The 24,143-nt window shown below is 38.5% G+C and overlaps 1 protein-coding gene across 3 annotated transcripts in view; it reads left to right on the top strand.

Annotated features, from left to right (window-relative positions):
• Nucleotides 1-362: 362 nt before the first annotated feature.
• Nucleotides 363-24,143, top strand: part of LOC5577073 (supervillin) — a 953,578-nt gene continuing 929,797 nt past the window's right edge. Inside the window, exons 1-2 of one of the 3 annotated variants that reach the window (XM_021840691.1) lie at nt 363-516; nt 933-1,820. The gene's annotated coding sequence lies outside the window, so the exon portion shown is untranslated. Of the gene's footprint in view, nt 745-932; nt 1,821-24,143 lie in introns of all 3 variants that reach the window. The other 2 variants (XM_021840690.1, XM_021840689.1) reach the window with 2 other exon arrangements.

The following is a 24,143-nucleotide window of genomic DNA, read 5'->3' as shown; positions in this document are numbered from 1 at the left end:
GTTCTTTATGCCAGGAAAATAGCATGTTTACGGAAAAATGGGGCCAAATGAGCTCATTCAGTTATCGGAACCGGGTAAGATGTAGTCCATTGTTTTCCCAAAGATGATTTAATGGCAGGAAAAAAATTGAACTTCCGCTATCAGTTTTAAATATTCATGAATATCACGAATATCAATTTTTAATGGCAAATTGGGAAACATTGCTCTTTTAGTCAATGAATATAAATGAAGTGTATTCCTGCTTATTGCCCAGATAAGAAGGATTGTGGGATCCGCTATCAGCCGCATGAATCATGTGCCATTTTGGGTCCAAATTTTCCCACTGTGGCTATGGCGTATGATGCTGGTGCTATAGAATGTGTGAGACACAGTTTTCCTCCCGGTCGGTTCAGTCGCATTTCAGACGTTCCATCAACTGCGCTCTGCCAAGTTCCGCATTACGTCGTCTTCCGCGCGGAAAATCTGTTCTTCTGGCGACCACCGCGAACGTTCCATAGGGATATGACGCGCGAACAAGTAAGCGATTCGATTACGAGGATTCACCCTATCGATGGTGCATTTCCATGACGACCTGCGATTTGACGTTTCATGAGTGGTGGCGCTAGTGTAGTAGCGCTATGTGACTTTGATTTTTGTGTAGTAAATTGCTTGGTTTCGTTTTTTTTTTGGGTGATCGTGTTAATATGCTAATGAGCAGTGATTGATCGCAGATCATTATTCATCGGTGAGCGGGTTTTTTTTTCGGTGAGGCGATGAGCCGACGAGCTAATGGAGATGAAGGCTCCGCCCCTTGCAAATAAGAGTAATCCACACAATTAATTGCGTCTCACGTGTCAATTATCGAATTTGATCCGTGATCGTTCGATCAGCAGTTCGGAATGTATAATCACCGACGCAAATAATGCTAGAGAAGGTTTTTGTTTCTGTTTCAGCTTGGAAACCACGGAGACCTCGGTCTCTGTTGTGATTGTGAAGTGCTTCGAAATTCTAATTTTACCCGGAGATAGAAGGAAAACATTTTTCGAGAGAAACATACGGGCGGCCGGTTTTTCCTCTTTCGGTCGTCTGGCCAGCCGGTTTTGTGATTGATCGTGAAAATTCTAACGTCATCGAGTGATTTCCTGGCTTTGGTGCATGACGTTGACCATATGGTTTCAGGCTGCCGGTTTGCTTCAGTGTGTAATTGAAATTTTATCGTCGCATTAATTGAAACTAGCCGAAATATTGTAATTCCGTTAGTCCTTGAAGATCATCAAGATCACGTCGAGTGGTTGTCGATGTTTACTGTGTTCTAATTTGAAGTGAAGTTCCATCAAGTGGATTCTACGCGGGTTTATTTTTACACTGAAGAAAATCCTACACTCATCCCTTGGCAATTGCGTTGATGCTTTTCCTGCATTCTCGATGCGAAATGGAAGGTGCATCAGTGTTCCCCGTGGGCCCGTAAACGTCAAATGAAAGTGAAGTGAGTGCATTATAGCGAAGAAAAAGAAAAGAAAAAAGGAAGATATTCGGGTTAACGATCGTGCACGCGCGTCGAGTGATTTATGCGCACGTGGGAAATGTGAGTTCTTGCGCTGCCGGTTTGTAATTATTGCTGTTTGTTGTTGTTATTTATTCTCGAAAGAAGTCGCTCCGGAAAGTGAAATCAAGAAGAAGTCGGAAAAACTGTGCATCAATCATCGCGGGTGCTGTGAAGTGTTAGCGATCGTGTATTTGTGAATTGTGGGGCTCGAGAAAACGAGTCCATTCATTCGTGTTTTTTTTTTTATTCTCGGAGCAGAGCGGAGGTTTCATGTCAAGGAGTATTAGCCAGACATGTAAGTATGAAGGGATGATCATTCTTGAAACCATGTATAATTAGTCTTGTTTTCAGCTTTGTTGAGCTATTTTAATATCGCTGCTGATCCCAAGTGGCAGTTTGAAGACTTTAGTTTGTAAGTTATTGCGGTCAAACAAGAAAACTTTTTATTGTAAAACGGTGAAAATTGTAAATGTGGAAGATATTAAACTGCAAGTCCAATAAGTGCACAAAATATAATTACTATCTCCAATGATCTTGAAGAAAAAACATAGCATAAAAAGAATGGAATGTGCTCACCAATTTCAGTGAAGTCTTGTTAGTCGCATGTTAAACATAAATTTATGGACATATACTTTTGTATTATCATTGTCGCATATAGCTTGGCGACAGGTGTATTTCAGGCCTAAGGGTTCACATCATATGACCCTACAGAACACGGCTGTATAAAACCACACTTTGATTAGAATAAATACTATCTTGGGCAAAGTTGTTATTAACCCGCATAGGCCTGAGTTGAAGAAAAAATACTAAAACTCTCACCGTTCAGCGAATAATTAACGAATTTCAATTATTGTTTGTCAGTATACTGGCACACATATCTAGTTTCTAAAAGTGACCAAAGGATCTCAGGGATGTTCCTGTGGCCGGAGTTATACCGGTGGGTCGCTGGGTCAGGTCGGGTGAAAAGGGTGGTGTGCTTTTGTGCCCCTGGAGATAGGCAAATTTAAAGTCACATATTTTGCAGAAACGGCTATACTGTGTCCACTTTATCACGGAATTGTAAGAAAAACGCATCAGCGTATACATTTTGAGAAACGATTGAATTGCATAACCATGTGTTCGATCTCACACCGACAACGGCATCATCATAGCAGCACCCAAGCCAAGCGCAAATTGAACCATTCAATTTTTGCCCATTGTTTGGTTCTTTTGCTTCATCGCATCGTCAGCCCAACGCAACGATAGGCAGCATCCAGTGCACTGCTGTGCGCACGGTTTAAATTGTTCGTCTCCGTACTGTGTCACCTATAAAAGGCGACAGTATTTTTGTATGCTCTGTATATAGTTTCTTTCTCTCCCCACCGAGTAGGCACGCTGCCTCTCGGTGGCAATAAAGTTCCAATTAGTAAAGTTAGAAGTTCAAATCGTAGCCGTTGTTCTTCGTCGTTGTCCCCGTCATCCTTCTTCCAACACAACGTAGGGCTCCATCTCCAATCAAACATTGGTGCCGTGACCAGGATTGGCCGCCACGGAGCGACCACGGATAGCCCGAACCAAGGACTGATCGCACTGCCAGCGATCATGAACCAACAGTACCACGGGATCCAAGACGACGGCAGAGACAAACGGACCCACAACTTCCTCCTTCCGGACCAGCGTGTCCACCTACGGATTAAACGAAAAGATCTCTGGACCAGCGTTTCAAGCCATGGACTGGAGAAGCCTCCTCCGGACCGGCGTGTCCATCCTATAGCAAGAACTGATATCCTTTCGAGCTGGCGTGCTCTCCATCCAAAGTGGTACGTCCAAATATCACACCGGTAACCATCCAATCCTTCGAACCGGCGCGTTCTTCATCAGTGTCCAAATTCCAAACCGGCATGTTCATCTCCAAACCGCTACATCCATCCTCCGGACCGGCGCGTCCACTTTCGGGCTATGATGGCATCTAGTCCGACGACAAATCCATCTCCCAAATGGTCGAATCAATTGGCTGCTCCTTCCACCGGCGTTGTGGAAATTCCGAAGGTGTTCCTTCTCATCCGATTCGACCAACGGCCGCATCCGCTGGCACTCGGAAATTCTGGCCTTCAACTCGGCGAAGTCAGGCCAAGTTGTTGCTCGAGACAACAAGAATCTTCCATCGACCAGCCCCAGTGATATCATCCCAATCCACCAAACTACCCGGACTATCAATCAAATCCAATCAATCCAATTCGAACGGACCGCAACGTAAACGAATATCATCCATGCTACCTACAGCAGTCATCCAACGATCATCGTTTCAACGGCAGGCATCGATCGAGCAAGGCAAAATAAAAAAAACGAATTTTCAATTTCGTTTTGAGGCGCCGGGATGTTCGATCTCACACCGACAACGGCATCATCATAGCAGCACCCAAGCCAAGCGCAAATTGAACCATTCAATTTTTGCCCATTGTTTGGTTCTTTTGCTTCATCGCATCGTCAGCCCAACGCAACGATAGGCAGCATCCAGTGCACTGCTGTACGCACGATTTAAATTGTTCGTCTCCGTACTGTGTCACCTATAAAAGGCGACAGTATTTTTGTATGCTCTGTATATAGTTTCTTTCTCTCCCCACCGAGTAGGCACGCTGCCTCTCGGTGGCAATAAAGTTCCAATTAGTAAAGTTAGAAGTTCAAATCGTAGCCGTTGTTCTTCGTCGTTGTCCCCGTCATCCTTCTTCCAACACAACGTAGGGCTCCATCTCCAATCAAACACCATGTGTACTGCATTTGATTAACCCTAACAATCACCATTTCGGGTCCCCGAAACGCCTCAAGTTTTTGATTAAGTGGCCAATTTGTATCTAAACATCTGTGTCAAGCTCATGGGAACACATTTTAGTGAACTATTTATTGGAAGTACACGAAGACAATTCCAACTCCAGGAAAGCTTACTATAGCGTTAGCGTTAGCGTGAGCGTAGTTACGGTTGGATACTAGCTATATTCAGGTTTTTTCTTTGATAGCTCATCTAGATTGCTTTCAGGAATAAGGCTTGGGAGTTAATCTTTATCCAATCTTAAACAAGAGTACCAAATCCATGAATACTGCTATTCCCGGCCACGCCCATCTTTACAGTAATTTGGGTTAGGGAAAGGAAATGTTGATGTAACGCTTACTTAATGAGAGGCCACCGACTCAGTGACACCCTCATAAGTGCTACGGAGTTGGAGGTTGGGAGGGGTTTCAGGTTATGATTCGCCTCAGAAGCTAGCGATAGACACAGATCATTGGATGTTTGATTGCTTTTAATTTAATCTCTTGAATGCCGACAATCAAGAGAAACAATATGTTATTTACAGTATGAAGAATGTTGTTTCGCGTAAAAAAAATGATTAGATAAATGTTCAACGGTAATAGTTTTCTGCTTTTTTACCAGTAAAAACAGAATCGATACCTCAAGGGTGATCGAATTAAAAAAAAAAAAAAAAACAAAAAAAGAACAATCGACCGACCGAAACGTGCGAACTGAAAAAGCCGCATACCGAAAACATAATTTAGGCACGAATAACGTGTGGCAAATTCCACGACATGCGACGGACTACAACGGGTAAATCATCGCACTCTGAATAAGCAAAAAAGAAAAACTTTCGTTTACAAAGCATAGTTTGCTCCGTATCATCTGATGGCCAAACAAGCCTACACGAGAACCGAAGAAACATAGAGCCCAACTCCAGGAAAGCTTATTATAAGCACAAATAAAACAAGCTAGTCCATTCTTTGCAGACAGCTACTGATCGATAACTCAACTAGCAACTGCTGTTCCTTTCATGCAATCCTACAATGTATCTACAGTTCATACATTTCCACTAAGCGCAGCATAGCATACTTACCTCTAAACACTACCACCGACGATGCCCGTACCTACGGCTGCGACACTACAATCCCAACACTCCTCCTCCTAAGTGTCGTCATCCGGATTGCTTCTTCAGTCGCCACGTCCAGGTCCGCAAAGCTCTTGTAGGTTCCACATCCTTGTTCACCACAAAGGTCGTCCGGGTCCTAACGGATCACGAAGCTCATCGAGGTTCTACCTTCCCCAAATTTTGCAATTTGCGGACGTTTTTGTGGGATATTTTGATGAAAATGATTTTTTCCACTGGCGCAATTGAATTTGCTGCCACCGAATATCAGTAGGTGGATGAGAATCAGTGTAGAAAAAGTAATTGAAAACTGAATGCACGCTCTATGGGATTCGTGTGTGTATTGTCAAAGCCGCATTCACACAAAGAAAAAAACAACGGTGACGAATCCTACTGAGGGTCGGCGTTGTTGATTGTATATTGAAATATGCAGACACTGCTGTGAAGTGCTGTTTGAACATATTATTGGTACTTTAATATGGCCCTGAAGTATTGTTCATATGCTACCATAAATGCTAGAAATAGTCGTATTCTTCTGGGAGGTTCTAGGTTGGTTTTGAGCTCTAAACTATCTCAGCTTTTGAATTAATTTCCAAATTTTATACAAGATCAACCTTATTCGTTGAACCTTTTAAATACTGTTGAACTAATATGGAACTTCAGAATAGACCAATCCGATTGCCTGCAGCTGAGGGTCGTGGGTTCGAATCCCACCAGTCGAGGATCTTTTCGGGTTGGAAAATTTCTCGACTTCCCAGGGCATAGAGTATCTTCGTACCTGCCACACGATATACACATGCAAAAATGGTCATTGGCATAGTAAGCTCTCAGTGAATAACTGTGGAAGTGCTCATAAGAACACTAAGCTGAGAAGCAGGCTTTGCCCCAGTGGGGACGTAACGCCAGAAAGAAGAAGAAGAAGATTTTGAAAAAAAAAAAAATTGTTTGCTGTCAGAACTGTCATAACATTGCTTTTGTTTGTTGTGAGAAACCAAACATAAACAGAATTGCATTCACTTGATTGGACTGTCGTTGACAGAAAATTCATCTGACGTCAAACAAACATCGATATGTTTTTATTCTGAGGAAATTAACTTATGTAAGACTGATTGTGGGTTGGTATTCGTGGCAGTTTGCTTGTTGACCTATAGGTATACTATATATAGTAAACGTTATCGTAAACATTTTGATAGTCCAGTTCCCAGCAGGCCTTGGAGCGGGGGTTTGGGTGATGCCCTTGGACCGATGGGAACTAATTTTACTACGGAATTATTCTTGTGTATGATTTTTTCAAAGATTGTCCTCAACCTTCATATTTACAAAATGAAATCTATCATAACGTATAGATTTCCCGGAAAAATATCCACTAAACTTCCAGCTTTCTGAAAAAGATCTTACTAGAAATTATTCGAATATGTATTCAACAGTCCGCATTAAATTTTGTGAGGAATCTTTTATGCAACTATTTGTCAGCCGTGGCAGTTGACGATTTAAAATAGATAAGTGAAATGCAAACATATTGCACTTGATGATAAAAAAAACGTTGGAGCTAAAGTGAAAAGTAAAAATGTTGATTTCAGCAATAGAATAAATGAATGAGCCAGAATGAGACATTGGTTTTGGTTTTTGCCGTGGAAAAGGGGATTATTTGATTTTTATAATTACATAGTCTTTTTCTAAATATTTTAAATTAACAGGTTTTCTAGTGTGTCAAGTCCTTTTTCTAAAGAAATTATTATGCATCTGAATCGCCTGTGCGTCTCATTTCCTGCATACAACTATTTTACGCTATTCTGATCTGCAAATTCAAATAATTACCCCTAGCAAAAGTTCGTTATCAATATGGAAGCAAGAGAAAATATTACAAATGGGAAATATAAAATTTCTTTAGTGGAAAATTACATACACTGTCATCTAATTGTCTACTTTGCTTGAAATGGAGATAAAAATAACAATTTATTTTAACATTTAGTTTTGTAGACACTACCAAATTCACTCATAGGTAGTTCAGCATGTGATAAACCTTGTTATAAAGCAGTTCCTTTTAACGGTAAGCTTTAAAATATGTCTTAATTTGCCACCAAGACTTTGCTTAGTAAGTAATATAAATAGAAATTTCCTTTTCACGTATTGCTTATCTTAAATACTAATAGTTTGAGAATTTATTTTTTTAAATTATACAGTGCTTAGGCGACATCCATTTATTACGTAACGCTTAAATTGGAAATTGTCGACCCCCTCCGTAACGCTTTTTGTACGAAAATTTTTGAATCCACATAATGACAGTTCGTCCCGTAGTAAAATTCACCGAGGGGTGATTCAAAAGTGATTTCCATACTAAATTACATACTAAAATTCAGAAACTTTGGATTCTGGCTCAGTTTATAACGTAGAATCAGAATATGTAAAAAAAAACTGGATTCCCCTAAACAAGCCAGTTTATTCCAATATGTTTCTCCAACAAGCTGTCAATGCTTTCACACAAGAGCTTTCAATTGCTGAAAAGAGACCTGATGTTCAAAATCAACAATTTTTTCACTTCAAGGTCTAGTGCTAAAATCTGTAGAGCAAAATAAAAGTTAGAACTCTTCAAATGGTGATGATTGGTGTTTTTAATTGAGTCAAGAATTCCATCCATTCAATTCAAGGTACTGATTTTTACCGTGTATTGATACCAAAGAGCTATTTTTTTACCGTGTAGTCTTCCTAAATTTGAATCCACTTAAATCATCCCCATGCAACGGTAGAAGCACGTATAACCCGTAGAAGCATGTCTCGCATAAGGAAAAATGTCGCACGCGCTGCCACTGACGTGATTCGGTGGGACGGGTGAATGATCTTTATTGCCGGGTAGCGCATGGCTATAAAAATTTTCCCAGCCTGTCCACTTCATCGGGTCCCTGGTACCAAAGATACAAGACGACACGAGATATTTAAAACAGATGCAACTTTTCGGCGTGCAACTAATTTACTGTTTATTTCTCGCTTCTGGTCTAATAACTGTCCACCCTCTTATGATGACGACGATGACACTGAATGTGACTATTTCCTCGAAAGGCGGGGTCTGGTCAGAGTATTATAATTTTCTTGAAAGGCGTTTCGTGACAACTATTTCACACACTCAGACCGATCTTACATACCTAAATACGAAGTGAATGATTGAAGAAAATCGCATCGTTTGCCAAAGATACAACCAGACACGGTTTCTGGCACTGCAGAAACTGGCGCGAAGGAATGTCTTCATCTCTAGGAGGAAACTCGGTCGACAACCTGTCTACATTTTGAATTTACTGCCACTCTGGCAATGTACGAAAAGCAGATATTTCCTTTGTTAATTAGCCGTCCTGCACAAGCAAACATGTACCAAGTCATTTGCATCTGATACGACTGTTCTTTGTTCAAAACAAGCATTTCGGGAAACATTGGTGCAATATATTTGTTGCATCATGAGGAAAAATTCACTTCAGAACTACTTAGACACTTCCATGATTTACTTTGGGGTTTTCTCGGCCACATTGAATGAATGTTTTCAACTAGAAGCACTTCAATGCGAAGCATCTTACAGTCAAAGAAGACCTCAGTAGCTTTTGAAAAACCCCTTCGCCGTAATGAATCATAAGTGCCAAGAATAAGATCTGCCTCTCAACAACGCCACATGTAGTCGGAGAGACCCACTGAAATACGATTCCTTTCAAGCTAAAACGAAGGCAATCTTTGAATAACTGTCTAAATTGCAGCAGTCTAAACTTGTGCATAAAAATCTGAGCAATAACAAGTATAGAACGAGCTCACCAGTCTACATTTATTATTGACTGATATATTATTCTGAAGGATTTCAAATTTGTTATCGAAAGATTTCACAACCCCAGTATAGTGTAGGTCAATTGCCATGTAATATACTGTAGGCAACAAATACCGTCTTGAAATGAAACGAACTTTTTATGACTTCTAAATCACACAAATCAAGGTGTTGCATTGAGGCTCTGTTTAGTCACAGCATGATGTAGAAGATTACCCGTACCAACAAATTATGATTGACCTGTGAGATCAAGTCGTAACACCGTGAGGAGATCAAGGCAATTGTTTCGGATTCCAAACACCTGTACGATTTAGACACCTGTTTATTTGTTGTGTTTTTTTTCGGGGGTTTCTCACACCGGTTAATGCTTTGTGCGCTTGTACAGACTGCAATTCAAAAACCGAACCCGCGAGCAACGAATGAGGCAATACAACCACCAAAGAGGTTAACTATAAATTATGACCCACCCGAAAAATATAGGTACACCTTGATAGTATAACAGTGAACAAAGTGTTTGAAACAAGGCTCATTGGCCGAGGTAGTAGTTTGCTGCCGGCGAGTGCATGGCAAAGATCAATCCGAAGACGATTAACCCACCGTGTCTAGTAAGCGCGGAGTGTCTGATCTCTGTTAATCGCATTATAACTACTCTATCTTGGGGGAGATGGGGTTGAAACATGGACGTATCTTGAAGGGTTGGGGGTCAGATAGGGGCCATTGGACCACCCTCCTCTGGTCATCGGATAAAAATTATTGATAACAAACAAGTTTGTTACGAAACATAATATATTGTCTGAGTTATTGAAAGATTGCATACAGCATTAATATTAATTAAAATTGCGTAGTGATGAATTCAACTAACTAAAAATAAAAAAAAATATTCAAAGATTGTTTAAAGGTTTTGCATTAAAGACCAATGAGCCTTGGAAGGAATCTGCCGAAAATTATTGTTATAAAATCACTCTGTCAAGAATTTTGAAAGCAGAACATTTTGAATTGTTAAAAAAAACTCAATTTTTCTTCCTGTTTTTCTCAAGGAGATGCTTTGAACTTTTTCAGAGTGTCCTCAGCCTTTCCTTCAGGTTTTCATAGGAATTTCTTCCTAAAAATCTTCCATGAACTTGTCCGAAAATGTTTGTGATTCGTTTTAAATTTTAGGAGGAAGTTTTCTCATCACAATCATCTAGGAATTTCAGGATAAATTTTCTACCAAAAGTCAAAAAATTACTTCATGAAACTTTCCAGTAATTATTACTTACTTTACTTTTTGATGGCGCTACGTCCTTCAATACATGAACTACGCCACAATGTTACGCCAAATAACTCGATCCATGGCTGCTAACCTCCATCTCGATCGGCAAACACTTCCAAGATCCTGCTTCACTTAGTTAAACCACCTAGCTCGTTGGGCTCCTCTTCGTCTTGTACCGGCCGGAAATGAACACCAGTTTTGCAGGATTGTTGTCTGGCATACTCACAACGAGTCCCATCCGTCGTTTTCTTCCAGCTGCAACTTTCCAGCTGCAACTTTCCAGCTCTAGCGCGACTTTCGGGATACAGGTCGGACTCGATTATCCGGAGTATCGATTTTTTTTCATTCCGGATAATCGAATCTTCTGGATAATCGAATCACTAAGAAAAAAATTGAAATCTTCGATAAAAGAACTTAAATATTATATTTTTGTTGTTTTATTTATATGATGCAGTGGCGTAGCCAGAAATTATTTCTAAGAACAGTATAAGAAGGTCTTCACAAGTTTTTTTTTTGACCAGCATACACAAAAAACACTTTTTTAAACCCCCCTTTTCTTAAATACGTTCAAAACTGCAAAATCATTCATATTGTGTATTGCAATACAAAATCATCTCAGATTTATGCATAAAAACTGAAAACAAGAACATCAAAAAACAAATTCCGGATAATCGAGTCTAAAATTCCGGATAATCGAGTCGGGGGCCTTCCTTAGCCGAGTGGTTAGAGTCCGCGGCTACAAAGCAAAGCCATGCTGAAGGTGTCTGGGTTCGATTCCCGGTCGGTCCAGGATCTTTTCGTAATGGAAATTTCCTTGACTTCCCTGGGCATAGAGTATAATCGTACCTGCCACACGATATACGAATGCGAAAATGGCAGTTTTGGCAAAGAAAGCTCTCAGTTAATAACTGTCAGAGGCGCGTCCACGTTCGGAACCATGGGTAGGACATACGTTAGCATTTTTTTGTGTAGTGAAGCTAAGAAAAACTTTAACCCTGAGCTGGAAATTGAAAGTTACTATATTTTAGCGGCTCAAGCACAAAGCGGTATAAGTGACATTTCGCTCGTTTTGATATCAGTTGAGTTAAGTTGAGGAAATTCTTCTGTTTCCAAGCGTTCTAACAATATTTTCCGATGACTTTTCCGCTCAAAAAAAAAAAAAAAAAGATATAGCATAGTTCATGAAAGACTGTTTTTTTTGGTTCCCACACAATTTTTATTGAATGAAAAATTTCTGAAAAAAATTAAAAGTAGATTATCATAAAACTGGGTTTTTGTCACAGACATTCCTTTGCTTCTAACTCCTTAATTTCATGTCAGTCAGCTGATAGCGACTGAGTGCCTTAAAAATAGGAAATAGAAGACCTCTTGCCAAAAGGAGATATAAGAGAAATCAAATAGAGAGTGAAAAGAGATCAATCAGAAATCAAGAAAACAAAATTAAATCTAATAGGAAAAAGTAGATAAAAGTTTGGCTCTTCATAGCATCTGAGCAGACATTTCTCTAATAACCTGGATTTTGGAACAGAAATGTAATTTCCCTAAAAAATATTGCAGAGATCATCTGAATTCATCCAACTCTTCGGAAAATTTTTCAAGAAAGTCATAACTTCTCAAAGATTTTATCCAACGATTCATACATTTATAAAAATATCTTGTATAGTAACCTCTGATGAAACTTGGGTAAGTTTTGAAAACACCCTTGATGGACAAGGATCTCTGGAATAACTCCTGGACTCTTAAATAAATTTTAGAAGGTTTCCTAGATAATTTGCTAAGATAATAAAAAAAATCAATCGAGTCTTGGGATCGTATTCTGCAGGATTTTCTAAAGAAATTTCTGGAAAAAAACATTGGACAGAAACGGTATATAAATTTGTAGAATTATCGGAGGAATTATTGTAAAAATTGACGTAGCATGAACGTGTGAACACTTAAATGAACTTTTTTAGATTTTATGTGAATTTTTCGAGAAACTTTTTTAAGACATGTTTGGTAAAACTGTTGGAGTAATACTTGGATGAAATACTGAGAAAAAATCTTAGAAAAAAATAGATTTGTTCGAAGAACTTCTCAAGGAATTTTGGATTTCAGGAAGGAAACATGTATGATTTCTTGAAAAAATCCACATGAACAGGTGGAGAAAATCTTGCAGGATTTCTTGAAGACTAACAAATGGATAATTCGGTTGAAGCATTAGTGAAAAATATCTGGAGGAAATTCTAGGATAGTTTTGGGAAAAAAATCACAGTTATACCTGAGGAAATCACTGAAGGTAGTAGCTTCGGATTTTTTTGAACATTCTAGAGCAAAGGAAATTTTTCGAAGCATCCTTAGAAAAATCACTGATAGAATTTCTGGGAGAAATGGGAGACAAATCTCTAGAAAAACTTCTGAAGAGAACCCTGCGGAAGACCTTGAAAGATTTTGTAATAAAATCTCTATGATTATTCCTGAAGCTTTTCCTCGGGAAATCCGAGACTAAATTTGAAGAGCTTGTTGAACCCGTTATAGTCTCTGAAAGTTTCTTTGTATAGTGTACAATTCTGCATCAGGATTCAATGCAAGCATAATAAGGACAAAGAAAGACTTTAGATACCATTTTGTTTGAAATAGATACTCTGAAGATCTTCAGTTAAAAGTAAAGACTTCTTGCCTCTACTACTAGTGTGGTTGTTCTAATTTTCTCATTTATTTATAGACAACAAATTGATAAACAGCAAAAATTCTGTGAATTTTAGTACTTGTTTTTTTCTTTGCACCTTAGAGACCCGGCTATTCGCAAAAGTTTTCAGGAGGAACTTGAAAGATGTTTGAAAAATGCTTCATCACGCAGAAACTCCAACAAATATTTCGCTGGAATTTCTCAAACAATTCTGCAAAAAAAATCTTTCGAAAAATCGTCATAATCTGCTCTAAATACTTTTATGCATGATGCTACAAAATACCAGTAGGAATTTGATCAAATAATTTATAAGGAATTAACTAAGAATTTTTTATGAATTTTGCAGAAATTCTGAATCAACCAAGATCTTCTAGACAGTGTGCTGTAGGAGTTCTATAGGAATTGCTCTGAAAATCGCCAATAGATTTAGCAAAGCTTAGATAGATTATATTAAGAGAGATCATACTTTCAGAAATCGCAAGCACCATGACACTTGTGCGTGCTGTTTATAACACGATGCGACTGGTATTGGATTAACCCATTACTTTATTCAAATATGCTTCAATAAGCTTCTAATAATTATCTATTGATGTTCCAGAAACTTCTCAAAAATTACTTCCAGGATTTTTTAGGGCAATTTGTCTGAGAACATATACAGGGTAGGCCGTAGATATACTTGTGAAACCATTTATTGATTAATTCAGAAATGGCATAGAAGATTGCTTTATCTGTTTCTATTACGGTACCATCTGACCAGTTGAGAAAATCAGGACATTTCATGTTTTTTGGGAAAAATGCTCAAAACTCACCGAATTTGTTAAACAATTTCAGCTGAAAAAAAAAACGTCGATCGTGTTTTTTTTTGTTTTGTTGAATCGTGGGTAGGACAAACCTTTGACTGTCCTACCCAGATGTTTTCGTGCGTAGTACATGTCTTACCTGTCCTACCCACTTTCCGCGCCACTGATAACTGTGGAAGTGCTCATTAGAACACTACGCTGAGTAGCCGGCTCAGTCCCAGTGGAGACGTTAATGCCAAGCAGAAGAAGAAGATAATCGAGTCCCCGGATAATCGAGTCTCCGGATAATCGAGTCCGACCTGTACTGGGTTCATCGTAGAGCTGCGCAAGCTCGTGGTTCATTCTTCTCCTCCATACGCCGTTCTCACATACTCCGCCAAAGATAGTCCTAAGCACACGTTGTTCAAAAATTCCTAGCGCTTGCAGGTCCTCTTCGAGCGTTCTCCACGTTCCATGACCGTAGAGGACTACCGGTCGTATCAGCGTCTTGTACATGATACACTTAGTACGGAGGTGAAATTTACCAGACCGCAAGGTCTTGTAGAGCCCTTAGTAAGCACGACTTCCGGCAATGATACGCCTTAGAATTTCTCTGCTGCAGTTGTTATTTGACGTTACCAATCCGAAGTAGACAAATTCGTCCACCACCTCCAACTCATCCCCGTCAATCATCACGCGTCTACCTTCAATCCAACCCGGTCTGCATAACGCTTCAGCATTGGCGTAGTTAGGATTTTTTTCTGGAGGGGGCCTAGGAGGGGCTACCAAATACTTGTTTTACAGAAGTAATGCCGGCCGCAATAATCACAATTTTCACAAAGTTTTTATAGATTTGTATTGATTTCATTTATTTCTTATTTTATCTCATTTCAAAGCACATCAGTGATATTTGTAAATTTCATTTATCGATACGAAAAAGATTTATTCTTTTTAAAATCTTTCAAGAATTCTAGCAAAAGAACTTACAAGGAATGTCTTGTGTTTCTTCTTTGATCTTTACAGGTATTCAATTATATGCTTTGAAGAGATTCCTCTGAGAATTGGTACGGGAGTTTCTTCATGAATTATGTTCGTACTTTTCAGTGCTTTCTCCAAGAACTTATTTACCAGTTTTTTTAATCTCTATCGAATTGCTTAAAACATATATTGAAGAACTCAGCCTGAGAATGCATTATAAATTGTTTTATTAATTTCTCCTGGAACGTCCTCTAAGGACACATTTTATATAAATTTCAATTGTTACACACTCAAACAGAGTGTGAGAGATCGGTAAATAAAATTACCGAAAGTGATCTGTAATGTATTAAATTACTGATGTTTCGGTGATTGAGCGAGTTTTGACAGCGCGTCATCAATAAAACTACCGAATTTCGGTAAACCGCGGTTGATCTGTTAACATTTTTACCGAAACTTTGGTGATTCTTCAGCATTACCGAAATTGGTAAAAGATTCAACTGAATGGTCGGTAACCAACCTCTTGGTTTACCGAAATCGGTAATTCTGGAATTGAGCGACGTAATGCTGCCATGTTTTTTTATATTGCTGCAGTAGAGTAGAAACGAATCTCGATTTATCGATCGAATAATTGGTTCAGTTTTTCATCCATCAAGCAAAGAGAATAACGACGGAGGTGAGTTTAGTACATTATTGTGAAATTGATAATTGTCTCAAGAAGTAACTATACAGTTTTTGCAGGCAGTGGCCGCTATTTTCTAGCGGGTCACCACATTTACGTTCCGCTGGAGGGATTGCGTTTGATTCGACAACAACGATCGGCACCCTGAAGCGGCATTACGTCTGCAGAGAGCTTCCGATTTAATGTTATAATTTACCTATTCAAATGTAAAATAAAATATGGGATTAGCTAATTTCTGGTGTATTTTGTTGATGAAAAAACAGGGGGAAAAGTCGAGGGAAGGAGCTGCGGTTTTCAGATCAAAGATTACCGAACGTTCGGTAGTTTTGACAGCTGTGCTCCAATCTGGAAATTACCGACCGTTCGGTAATCGGTTCGTTTACCGAAACGATTACCGAACGTTCAGCTGTTGAGATTTCGGTAAACGAATTACCGACTTCGGTGATTTGAGCTAAGTGTGTAGTTTTAAATATCCTCCTGTGTTCACATTTAATTTGTTAAGGATTTTTAGGAATTTCTGAGGAGTTCTCCAAACGCTAATACGCAAAAATCTAGGAGTCTCACCAAAAATGTCTGCAAAATCACCAAGCAAGGATTCATTCGGAGAGTTCGCCAACAGTTTTTTCAACTTTGCTTTTGAAGTTCTTTCTAAAGTTTCTCTACAGGATTTTTTAAAAAAATCGCAGCAAAAATTATCCAGACTAACTGCAAAAAAAAATTGACTCTTCCAGGTGTAACTTGGAAATTTTCTTGTAATATTCCACAAAAAATTCATGAGCAATTTGAAAGAATTCAATTGGGAAAATGTTATTCATGATTTCTCAGAGAAGTTCTTCGCAAATCAATCTGTATTTTTTCACAGATAATTATTTTTTAGATTTTTTTGTAGACCAATGAGCATCATTCCTTCAAAACTCCCTCGATTTTTTTTTTCCAAAAATGCCAAACTAAGAAATCTTAAAAAAATATTTAACATGGTCAATATTCAACATGGGCAATGATACAATGAAAAATAAATTATAATCTTTTCTCTAGAGATAAATTGCAAGGTAGTTAAAACCTCTCTAATGAATTAACAAATAATACAAATTTCTCAAGAAGGTCAATCAGAATCTTCTTTAAAAATTATTCTTGAAATCTATCCTTCCTTGACTTCTTCCTTAAGTTCTGGTGGTATATAAAACTGCCAGAAATCCTCTAGAAATTCCACCCTCGTATCGCACAAATTTCGAACCAAGAATATGAATTCTGCCAAAAATTGGTAAAATTATTTCTAAAGAAGTGTTTTAAGGACAATCAATACAAATTTATTTTACTACATATTTCTCTACAGACTCCTTCACCGCTATGCTTTATTTGGAAGCAAAAGTTGTCCTAGGGGTTTTCAACTAATTTTGAAGGCAAGAGACATTCCAAAAACAATTTTCTTTCCAATTCATGAATTACCCGAGGATATGAACCAAACTTAATAAAAAAGAAAACATAAAAGAATTTTTGATGCAATCTGTGAAGTATTTTGGAAATATTTCTAAAGGACATTTGATAAATTTTGCAGAAGATTTTGTAATAAAATTTTTGGGAAACTATTTTAAAAAGTCACAGAAGAATTTATAATAGAACTTTTATTGAAATATCTCTGTATTAGATTTGACAGAATTAATGATTTTTTGGAGGAATTGCGAGGGATTGAACTTTTGAATGATAAAGCAATATTTTTCAAGTAAATCAGGGAACATTTCCCGGAATCAATTTGCTAATAAAAAGTAGACATAGAAGGAATGGATGTCCACCAGAAGGAATTCGGTTTGAACGTATGAATAAGTCCCACAATTAATTTCGAAAAGATTTACAAAAGTTCTGTAGCCACCCTTAAATATTACTTGAGAAAATAGATTCAACTTAAATTCTATAGAGAATATCGAAAAGTTTTTATAAAAATTGGGCTACAAATATGGTGAAAATTAATCTAATAATTTAGGAAATAATAAGCCTTTTTTGGAAAAATGTTGTTCAAGCAATAAATTTATTCATGCGAAACTACCGTTTTGATTCATATTACGGACACTTAAGGCCTCAGTAAAGTATAACCTAGCATGGACCATACACAATTAATCATTCTGTATGATTCCTTAGCGTTATCGAGCGTCGGAAGCCCTTAACTTTCGAATGGTGGGTAATGAATACGCTTCCGCAATTTGAATAATTTTAAATAAATCATAATGTGTGGCCTTTTCATGATTCTTATTTCGGACACTTCCTCACTTTTGCCTCATATTCCGGACACCTTGATTCGATTTCCGGACAGCTCATGATAATCATTAATGGAACAGTCAAATCATCAATTGAAATCGTCAAACCACTAAAGAGTCATCTAAGGTAGTTGGGCATTATAAATTTTCAAAGATTTTTATGGAAAAAACTTACTAAAACGAGCATCGAAATTGAGAACTTTTGAACGGCAAAAATTGAACCATTTCGTGTGAAATGTTTCCCATACAAAGTAGAGTGTCCGGAATTTGAAGCTGTCCGTGATATGAATCAAAACGGTACTTAAAAAAATGAATCAAAATCGAAGAGAGCTGAAATAAAACACTATGGTCCATTTTGTTACATTTTTACAGACCAATTTTAAATTTCTACCATTTATCTGAAGAAAACTTGGCCATGTCGAAATTCCTTGAAAGTTAAGCCTTATTTTTCGACAAGAATTCCAATTATGTATTGTCTGAGAAATTCCATATATACTTTGTCATTTTTTTTGTCACAATATACGAGTTGAAGTCAAAGTATAGATTTCTCTAGTGAATTTTCATAAGAGAAATTATTATCATCACTACACACCTCGAGCAGAGTATCCTCCAAAAACATGAGAAATCAAAATGCAGTGAATATACTGTTTTATGCTGAAACACCATTATTTGGATTATCCAGAAAAAAAAAACATTTTTTGGAATCAAAATTCCGCTTTTTTTGTACCACGGTATTTTTGGCAAGGGAGATGTCGAAACATTTCACTTATCGAATACAACAAGAAGCTAGTTCTAACAGTAATTAATCGATCGACAGTCGGACGGATAAATTTTCGATTGTCGAGTGATTCACCGAAGTCAGAACCGTCATGTTGATGCTGTATAAGACAAGCAAGGTTTTCTCGTTATAGTGTTGTTCAACATAAAATAAAGAAACTACTGAAAAAAATTTAGTCAATAACAAGAGTCATGTATGTACATTGATTCAGAAGATTTTGCTTCATGTTAAATTGTTTGATTGTTTTTATTTTTTTTTTCATTATCATCAAAAATTCTGGGTGGGGCCTGGATGATTCTGGAGGGGCCAGGCCCCCCTGCCCCCCCCCTGTTCCTACGCCAATGCGCTTCAGCCTGGTATACTATTAAGAAACCACCTGGAATGTTCTTCCAACAATGTCCATGTCGTCAGCGAAATAGATGAACTGGCTGCAATTACTGAAGATCGTGCCCCTCATGTTTCATAACACCTTCTAGTGCAATATTGAATAAGAGGCAGCAAAAGATAAAGTAGGGGGGCTGGGGGCAAGAAGGACACCTTAAGATATATAGGTTCAAATCATGGTTGATTAACACAATTTTTGAACATTATTCCAGTGTAGGGGCAAGCTCAGCTCTTGTTCTAAATGATGTTATCGATAGATTTCAAAAATATACGAAACACATGATGATTTGAGATTTTTGAAAATGTCCCTTCTTATGAGGTTTTTAAACGAGGCACGGGGCAAGAGTGCCACTCGTATGGGGCAAGAAGACCACCAGAGCAAAATGCCACAAATTTTGTATATTATTATTTCCCCGCCTAAAGGATAAATTGTAGAGTAAGTAAAGATTAATATTGAGGGATAAAAGTTGACTTATAGTTAAAAAGTAATTTTACGAAATTAATTTAGTTATCATCTTATTTGACTGTAACAATAATAGTAAAAATTTTCAGAAACCATTTTGAATGTCCAAGATGGTTTATTTTGATTTTATTTAGTAGGAAACATTGATTGAATGCAATATTAAACAAGAAAAATAAAAGTTCATTTGATTTTATATGAGAAAATTGCGGTGTCCCTCTTGCCCCATAAGACATACTGTTATTATATATGTAAAATTCAATGTCAAAAGGACTTTTTCGAAAAAAAAATCCTCACAGCTATATTAAACAATTGAAAATCCTCAATACTGTGCGGAAAAATCAATATGTTTTGTATTTATTGGGAGTCAAACCTTGTTTTCCAGTCTTACATTCTTATAATATTTCGCATATTTTGCGTGGGTGAGTTAAAGACATTTTTCTAATTTTTTGTACTAAACATTTTTAACTGTAATATTTACACAACCCTCAATTAGTACTCAATTTATACTTATCCTGCGTTAAACATCAACAAATTGATTTGAACTACGTGAAATTAGAGGTGGCACTCTTGCCCCGGGTGTCCTTCTTGCCCCATGTCCCCCTACTATATCATTTAACTGCACTAAGCGCGCAGCTATTCAGCAAAATCAAGCTGAGGGTCGTGGGTTCGAATTCCATTGGCCAAGGATTTTGATTTATCACCGTACCTGTCACACGATATACCGTTTTGATTCATATTACAGACAGCTTTAAATTCCGGACACTCTCGTTTGTATGGGAAACATTTCACACGAAATGTTTCAATTTTCGCCGTCCAAAAGTTCTCATTTTCGAGGCTCGTTTTATTAGGTTTTTTCCATAAATATCATTGCAAATTTATAATGCCCAACTAACATAGACGTCTCTTAAGTGGTTGAACGATTTTAATTGATGATTTGACTGTTCCATTAATGATTATCATGAGCTGTCTGTAATTCGAATCAAAGCGTCCGGAATATGAGGCAAAAGTGAGGGAGCGTCCGGAATAAGAATCATAAAAAGGCCACACGTTTTGATTTATTTCAAATTATTTAAGTTGCGGACGCGTATTCTTTACCCACCATCCGAAAGCTAAGGGCTTCCGATGCTCGATAACGCTAAAAAATCATACAGAATGATTTATTGTGTATGGTCCATGCTAGGTTATACTTCACTGAGGCCTTAAGTGTCCGTAATATGAATCAAAACGGTACACATGCAAAAATGATCAATTGGCAAAGAAAGCACTGTTGCTCTCAGATGCTGAGAAGTAGGCTCTGTCTCAATCAATCCTTCTATGAACTTTTTTGCAGGATGTTTGTAAATTTTGGAGTTGTTACTGGGTGAAATTTCTCCTGGAGATGTCCTCAATCCGATTGTGGGCCTTTTTCGCCACTAATAGAATCTCCAGACTTCATTGAACTCCCCCCATTATGGAAAGCCAGGATACGCCCATGGATGGCGATGCCGTCGACAATGACCGTTTGCATTCCACCAACGAACGATTATGCTTGTCGTCATCCTTCGAATCGCTAGCCAGTAATGAATAGAGCGCAGTACGATTAACTAACAGCGCTGTAAAACTGTCACACGGTCGCCACATCATAAACAAACAATTAGCCCGGACAGCCCTTAAATCTCGCCTTTTTCGGACACCACCCCGGGCGATGACTACGTCGAAGTTTATGTCTTAGGCGTCGTTAGGTTGCATCAGAGCTTAGGCGGAATTTATGATTTTTCTCCCTGAATCCAACGCCTGCACATGGCGTCCGATTGGAAGTCTGGTGACCATCGGACAAACGAGGCATGTAGTTTATGCTTTTTGGGTGGGTGGAACTCAGTTTTCCGGGGTGATGTAACATTATCCGGTTTAATTTTCTGCGTAGGTCAAACAGCTGAGCTTTTGAGGAAAGCGACAGACTCTTATCTCTCGGGAATCCCATTCCAGTGTTTACAGTGCGCATACATTCACTTCCGTTTCGCTGCATTAGGCTTTGTAGGTGCACCATACACCCACCATCAATTTGTCGAACCTGCGGTCGATCGGTACTGTAATTGACTGAAAACAAACAGCGGCCTGACGTTAACAAAACGCAATCCTATTAAACCGATAATAACCAATGCATGTTTCTTAAACGTTACAGCACACGGTGCTGCGGTTGGTGCTGCTCGTTTGCGTGATCCAGGTGATCAAGCTAAGCCCCGAAGGAAACTTCCCTAGCACGGGCATCTAAAGAGGAAAAACTAAAATTATATTAGCTCGCCGTTGCACACGCGCGATCGCCAAGCGTATTATCGCTAGAGCTTTCGGATAATTGTTAGTCGAGCTTACCGAAAGCGTAGGTCCGTAGGTATGGAAAAATATGGTTAATTCACACGTTTGGCAATAAGGCTTCTGGACTAGATTATGCTACGGAGGAGCTGTACTTGTGCAGTTGATTTTAATAATGCTTCATTGAGGCGTTATGCTGCTGCGCGGTCGAGAGGGCACACCTTTTTCTAATGTGTTGCCGGAAAGGAATTAACGTTTCACCGACGGTGTAGGGTTTCCAGTCCAGTTTGTGATAATTGTGTTTCTGAATGTAAAATGTTGATAGAAATCAAGTTAAAATGTAACGCTGCTGTAATATCGGCAAAAGTGGTTGGTACAAGATACCCCAGTTAGGAACAGGTTTTGTCACAGTGGGGAAAACTGGCCACCCTAGATCCACACAAACATAAAAATCATGACACATATTACTCAATCAAATAACTGAAACCATCACTCCGTGGCACATTCGCGCGGGGAGTAACTGATGGAGCTAGACTGCTGAAAACTCCTCCACCCGATGATTTCTTTTCACTATTAAGATTTAGCATATTCAACCATAAGGCGGCAGTGTTGCAGATCATCGGCGAGCGATATGTTGTAGCCCACGCGGTAAAAGTACCCACCTAAATGCGATAATAATTACATAGGAAGCGGGCGTGGAGCGAAAGAAGGAGCAGCCCGTGGCGAAAAGAACGTCTCACCTATAGTGAGGCATAAATGAATTTTATTACTTGGTTTTGATACTTTTCCATTACCTGGGATAAGTCATCGGATGTATTTTACTTGTACACGTTTCTAGGACTTTGAAATTTAATTGCGACGAAAAGAAAATTAACATTAAACAAGTTATTTACGTTTTCAGCTAATTTTAATAGGTACGAAGTTTCGAAGTCACTTTTAGGTCACTATTTGGTTACTATTTTGGTCATTTTGATCACTTAAGTCACTATTATTTTGCTGTATGACCGATACCTGCTATGTAAAATGATGATGGTTATTTTCCTCTTAATTTTATAAAGGAATTTCTGGAAGAATTCTTGGAAAAATCTGTACGGGAATCTTGAGATGGAATCTTGTGGAATTCCCGACGGATTCTTAGAGGAATTCTTCGAGAAACTCTGGCATTCTGGAGACCACATGATTGAGTTGAAATCGAATTCAGGTTACCTTCTGTATTTAGGATGCGTGGCGTAGTTTGTAACGTGCCTGTTTAACAAATTGAGAGTTGTGAGTCCGATTCTCATAGAGAAGAGGTGAAATTGTTTCTCAAATTTCACTTGAATTCGTCCATTTAATTCATTTGTACACCAATGAAACGCTCTCTAAATGCAGCTTTAGAAACTTCCAATGTGACTGTCACGCATTCTGTAACTAAGAAAGGTGATATGTAATATAAGTTGTATTGATTTGAAAGTTCATTGATCACCTCTGACTAGACCTGAAGTTATGTGAAAAGAAAAATGAGAAAACTATTGAATAGACGTTCCATCTTCCAAGTCCAAATAGTGAATGAAAAATTTGTAGGTATTTAAAAACATTTTTCGGCCAGATCGAACAAACTGATGAAAATTTCCTATTGTTCGCAAGCCGCGCTCGGCTGCTACTAAAACGCCGAAGGCGAGGCCGAAGATAATCAAAGCCATAAATTCTCGGCTTAGAACGCGCATAGAACGTGGATCGAGTTGTCTATCTTTTTGACACGGAAGCTGCCTAGGAAGATCGGGATCGGCATTCTTCAATCTGGCCCGAGAGAGAATGCCCCGGACAATTTGTCGAGTCTTTTCAGGTCGATCTGTTGGTATGAGGAGGTGGAGAGATCTCGCAGAAAATGTATAACTCTTTCTCTGACACCACCGAGTCGGGAGCGGTACGGTACAATTGTGGTAATTTATGGGTCAAACTGGACAACTTCATAATGCGGGCTTTTTGTACGGGTGACAACCATCGGTTAACGGCTAGCTGGTGGGTTATTACGCATTCCGGTGATGGTCGGATAGTTGTCGGACAGGAGGTTCACGTGTTATGAATTAATAGATTAATACGAGATAGGGTAGAAGTACCGGTTTTGGCCATACTGCCAATCAGTGTTGGGAAACTCGTGAGTACTCACTGAAAACTGCAAACTCACTCGCGAGTATGAGTTGTACAACTTGAACTCTCGCGTGAGTATACTCAGTCGTGAGTTTCAGTTGTACAGCTCATACTCGTGAGTGAGTTTTCGACCAACATTTACTCACTCGTGAGTAATTTTACTCACTTGAAATATTGTAAATATTCTAAAAGCTTGCGAATGGCTCAAATAAATAATAAGTAAGGCTATTCTTGGGGTGACCTTATTCAAATGATAACATGAAAATTTTATTCTGAAAACTAT

The sequence above is a fragment of the Aedes aegypti genome, chromosome 2 (genome assembly GCF_002204515.2).
Source record: "Aedes aegypti strain LVP_AGWG chromosome 2, AaegL5.0 Primary Assembly, whole genome shotgun sequence".
Classification (NCBI taxonomy): domain Eukaryota; kingdom Metazoa; phylum Arthropoda; class Insecta; order Diptera; family Culicidae; genus Aedes; species Aedes aegypti.
Note: the sequence above shows the minus strand (reverse complement) of the source record. Positions and strands in the feature narration are given on the sequence as shown.